This window comes from Synchiropus splendidus, chromosome 19 (assembly GCF_027744825.2).
Source record: "Synchiropus splendidus isolate RoL2022-P1 chromosome 19, RoL_Sspl_1.0, whole genome shotgun sequence".
NCBI lineage: Eukaryota > Metazoa > Chordata > Actinopteri > Syngnathiformes > Callionymidae > Synchiropus > Synchiropus splendidus.
In genome coordinates, this window is record NC_071352.1 from 7,788,521 (window position 1) to 7,794,730 (window position 6,210).

Below are 6,210 nucleotides of genomic sequence, written 5' to 3' on the forward strand. Positions count from 1 at the left end.
CATTTCTTCATCATGTGAGAGTCACAGTGGAGGGATTAGGCCTCGTAAAGGGGCGTAAGACTTTGAAATAGACAGACTTTTCATAGCTACCTCACAGTGACATAAAGGCGACATAAATACCAATCGAGATCTCGATTATTCATATTTATGAATTTGTTTTGGGTTTTATTTAAAGAGGGAAAAAAAAAAAAAATTATCACAAAGTGAATTGTGAAACATATAATAATAATAAATTATGGGGGAAATAATCTAAGAAACACAATGCAATACATTGAATAATGTAAATAAATAATAAAAAATAAGCAAATACTCAATACTCAATTAGAATCTTAATACTTCAGTTTCTACTCACAGCAACACATGACACTTCACCTTCACTGCATCAGAAATATAAAAAATTAAATTTAAACTGACAACAAAAACCACTATTTTGAGTCCCTAAATTCAATATTTTGATGATCCGTCAAAGGCAGTTTAGAGCTGGGAACAGATCTTTTGAAATCTTTTTCCAAGTGGTTCCACATGTTTTGTGAATCTCATCCTTCACACGCGCAGCTGCAGCCGCAGCCGCAGCCGCACACATGATTTATAGCAGAGGAGGTCGGCGAGCCCAGCAAATCCACTGGATTAGATTCATTTGTATTAAAGTGATCCAGCCATCATGTATCTGTTCACGCTGAGATGTCTGTCTCACACGTGGGGTTCGCTTCCACACGGCCAACCTGTCAATCAAACTCAACTACACACTAAGTAGTGCTCAACTACTTTTTTTTTGCTTTTAAATGTTATTATTATTTTTTAAGGTTCATAAATTGTTTTAGTGTTTTATATAAATAAACCCTTCCATAATATTTTAATTCAAAAGATGCCCTGACTTCAATAATAAATCTGTTTTTAGATATAATATTGAATTGTTGTTTTCAATTGTTTTTTGCAATATCTTCTTTCACTATCTTCACTTTTCTTTCTTTTTTTAAATCTAATAAATGTATTAGAAATTACATTTAAATTTCACTTAAATTGGAAGCATTTCCCTTCCAAAAATATACGGAGGAGGAAAAGGGAAAAACAAAATCTGCTTGGGAAAAATAAATAAATAAATAAATACTACTATGAGGTTGGTTTGAGAGGAAATATATTTGTTATTAATCTGCATATACAGTACAAACAGTGTTTAATAACCCATCAATGGGATTCTTCCCAGGAGCTGTTTGGAACTTCTGGATCTTGTTTGACTTTTGTTTGTTTGGACTCGATTGCCTTTGTTTAGTGTTGAGTGAGATTAGAAGTCTTGCATTTAGTTAGTCTTGTTATTGAAGTTGTTGGACTTCACCCTCTGCCTCAGACTCCTCCCTGCTGCACTTGGGTCTCTGGTCTACGATTGTTACACTACAACCCATTTACTGCAATATATTTGAGCGATACGAAGTTTCAACACCTAAATTACTTACTCACCTGAAATGGAATCCTAAAATAGACGATCTTCATAGTCTGAAATATGTTGTCAACAAATCCATATATATATATATATATATATATATATATATATATATATATATATATATATATATATATATATATATATATATATATGGCTGTTGAGAAACAAGTTGACAGCAATAAACAAATAGAACCAGAGTTATTCTAACACAGCAAAATTCGATTTTCCTGTTGGTAAAGCTATTGTTGGCCAAAGATGTGAGTGAGAGAGTGTAATCTCATTGTATACATGAATAACAACTATTTTAGATTGTACATCAGTGTGGGTATTTTTGTAACAACCACTTTCTCTTTAACTCACTCATGAACACTCTCACTTCTAGCCCACATCCGACATTCAAAAAAACCTCAGCCAAAACTTCAGCCACCTCTAGCCCACCTTCATCCTACTGCTACCCCACATCTAGACCACCTCCAGCAGTCACAGCCCACCTCCACCACTCAAAAAAACAGCCTGTCTTCAGCCACTTCTAGCCCACCTTTTGCAGTCAAAAACAACCCACTTTCAGGCCTCCTACAGACCACCTCCACCACTCAATAAAAACAGCCCATTTTCACCCCATCTTCAGCCCACATCTAGCCCACTTCTTATAGTCAAAAACAGCCCACCTTCAGCCCACCAATAGCCCACCTCCAGTCCAAAAGCAGCCCATCTTTTGCCCACCTGCAGCCCGTCTTCAGCCATCTCTAGCCCACCTTCAGCAGTCTATAAACAGCCCAATTTCAGCCCATCTTTAGCCCACATCTAGTCCACCTCTTACAGTCAAAAACAGCCCACCTTCAGCCCACCAATAGGCCACCTCCAGGAGTCCAAAAGCAGCCCATCTTTTGCCCACCCGCAGCCCACCTATAGCCCACCTCCACCACTGTCCGTCTTCAGCCACCTCTAGCCCACCTTCAGCCCATCTTCAGCCCACCATTAGCCAACCTCCAAGATTAAATGGGATCAAACAACACCTCTTTGGTCAGCAAGTTTCCCCACCTAACATTCAGGATGTCCTCATTACAGTGCAGTGGATCTGATCAAAAGAGCACAGCCAATGACTGACTCAAAACCCCAGTGAAACTGCAAACCACATCATCGATCCAGGGTGGCTGAGATTTAAGAACCGTCAGAGGTCACAGGTGGAACAGCTCAACAGCACCTGCTGCTTTTAAACATCCAGCTCAAAGATCAAATCATCTGTTTGTAAAAGAGATGCTGTTTCTGGGTTGTTTAAAAGTCTGCATCACTTCATGTTTTGGGGAAGTTGTGCAACTGTTTTCCTCAAGTATCAGGGGGAAATGACTATTTGTTTTTCTGCAGAGCAGAATCGAGGGACAAAACAAACTTAGGAGAAGCACTGACAGCAGTGAGTTGGACGCACAGTGACCTCGGTTCCCTCACCATAGTTGACTAATACAGTCGCCTGCCATTTACTGGAAAGGTCGGAGCCTGACAGCGACACTGACTCTTTATCAGAAACATAGAGCATGTGGTGTTTGCACGTTTTGTTGTGGCGACCATGACTGCTGGCCGTCACAGCCACACATGTGCAGCACATTGTATTACAGTAGGCAAGAGGAATGCTGCGCTGGAGCATCTCACAGACGCCTCGTGTGGATCGAAGGAGCTTTGGAAGGAAACAAGGGGGATGTATGGAGGACGATCAGTGCCTCCCACCCGAGCTCTGCGGCATCACTCTTAAGAGCGTGCTTGGACATGTGAGGGATGTCGGGGTACGCCCACCGTCTCAGCAGTGGGTGGGAGCAGGTGGGGTTGCTGAACTTTCCAGTCTTATAAAAGCAAGTTTTCAAAATTCACGGCGACTTTGGTGATGCCACCTGTGACACAAGGTAAGATTGATCCTGAGCTTTGTTTCTTCAGTGAAGAGAAAATATTTTCTTTCTGTTTTGGATGTTTGTGGGCTGAAAGAACAGTCACATTTAGCTTTGTTTTGATTGTTTAGAACTTGGAGTTTTCAGTGGATTATAGAATAAAAGCCAACACCACTCTCCATTTTAACTATTTTATAGTTAGATTTTTAGCGTGGCATTAGAATTAATTCATCCGTCTAAATTGTTGCACCTGTTTTAATTTAATTTAGAAATAATGAATGAATTATGAACTGTAATTCTAAAGCGAAATTAATAAATTATATTTATTAAAAATATTTTATTTAAGCTCCAGAGAAAGTTGAATTGTCATGTTTTAACTGAATAAATATTCCAAAATTCAAATAAATATATATTTTTTAAATAATTGAAATATTTTCACCAAAAAATGTAATTTGGTGTGAATTTATACATTTTTCGTTGAGTTAAAAGACCTATGAGGTCTTTATTAATATTATTTTAAATCCTCTTTTTACATAGGTCATTCATTCATTCATTTATCTTCTGCCACTAATTCACAAGAAAGGAGGCTGAATCCGTCCCAGCTACTATGAGAGGCAGGGGACACCCTGGAAAACAACTCACAGGCAGTTTACAGTCAACAATTTACCACTTGATTCTGCCGGAGGATACTGGAGTACGACTGTGGAAATCAATTTTCATAATCTCTGGGGCAAATCAATGTTAAGGAGACTCATGACAGCGGAACGTTTTTCAATGGTTGTGAATTGGACAGAAGCTTTTGACCCTCCTCCAACCTGAGATCAATCCCATATGCTGAAAGGGAAACAGTCCTGAGGCGATTGACCATACTGGACTGCAGGACAGATTCAGCAGCTTCAAGCCATTGAAAGGCGATAGATCCAGGACTGGAGAGCCACTGCAATATATCTCACTCATTGTGAAGCTGTGGACTTTTTGTATGAGCACTCTGATTTCCTCCCATGGTGCAAAAACATTTCTGACACGTGGAACAGGTCATGGAGATGAAGCTCAACACGTTTCTGGTCCTGATGTGCATGATGACATCATGCAGGAGTCAGAAGTGGAAAAAGACGGACAAGAACATGAAAGGTCAGAGATGATTCAATCCACGTCCCTGCTTTCTTTCTCACCGACCTCCTCTTTGCTTTGGCAGAACTGCTGGACACCAGAACCTGCTCCAATCTGACCCAGGTCCTGGACAACTGGAAGTTCGCGATCATGACCCAAGTGAAGGAGCTTCTGATTCATGACCACGCGTCCGTGCTGCCTGAATACAACAGGTGAAAACAAAAGCCTGGAGCGGCCACAACGGGAAATCAGGATTATGTAACCAGATTGGCTTTTGCATGACCATGACTCTGCCAAACTGTGACCACAGCAGCCAACTCTGATTCACTCTCTGACTCAACTCCGTCGGCAACATAGCATCATAGCGCTATACTTCAATTCCCATGATGCATGGTGCAACAGTTGGTGGACAGGAATAATCCATTGCACTGTTTACTGATAGGACTACAACGAAGAGAAACCAGTTGGCTGCTACACATCTGCGACACATCTTAACTTTGTTCAGGCTGCCAATTTTAAAGGCTTTGAAAATCTCTCCGTGTGTTTGTGGCACATGTGCCGACTCTCTGTTGATACCCCATAAACTGGATGTGTTTGTGTGGATTTGTCCCGACAGAATTCGGCCCCTGTCCGACGCCCTCGGCGAGCTCTACAGCCACTTTAACTCTTTAAAGACCGAGCTGGTGCAGCTGTCAGCGAAGGTCGACAGCATGGAAGGATTTATGGACGATCTGAAGCTGGGGAGGAGGGCTGCGCCTCCGCTCTCCGTCAGGTCTGGACTCGGGTCTGCCCTGAGAGCGCAGATGAGACTTCCGGCCCGAGGAATCCTCACGCAGCACAGGCAGATCCACAACAGAATGAGGCGCCCACTTGCACCGTGAAGCTGCTTCACTCATTTCAGAGCTGCTCATATTTAAGCGATATTATCTTTTACAGTGACAAATGTATTACTTACATGATGTGGTGTGATGGAGTTAGCTCCGTCATCTTATATGATAAATATATGACTAATAAAACAAATATAACACGGAGGGTTTGGTGATTTATTCTCGCAATAACTAAGCAATGAAAACTTCTTCATAATATATATTTTTTGTCCGAGAAGGAAGACTCCAAAAATTTGCAAACCTCCCGCTACAACCACTAGGGGGCAGCCTTTATTTACGTTCTGCAGCTGCTCCACACATGAGCGGCTGAGTAGAATGTTCCACCGTAGTAAAATCCCCCGAAGACAAACGCAAGTAAAAAGGGGGAAAGGAAGGAAAAACAATCATGAAGTAGTCATGAAGTAAGCTGATGCCAAATGGCGGAATCATGCAAATAAACACTTGAAAATAAAATGTTTGTCTTGAGTGTTGCTCGTAAGAGTTTGTCACCGGTCTGCTGCCTGGAGGTCTACACCAAATCATGAAGCTGAAGTGTTCAGATGAGTAACTGCCTCTGATATTATTGACTCTATGAGGTCGACTCTATTTCATCATTACATACTTGTATTGTAAAGAAAACTTGGAAGTGGTTATTTCCAGTGGGGAAATAAAAGAGTAATACAATGTAATAACACTCTGCACTGAAAATCATATTGAAAATACAATTTCATATAACAAAAACCCCACGATATATATACATACATACATATATATATATATATATATATATATATATATATATATATATATATATATTGTAGTTATCCTTTGTAAAAATGCAATATGTTGTGACACCCTGTTTCTGACGTCAAAAACATACATTACGCAGATGCTACTTGCCTCCGCTCGGCAAGAT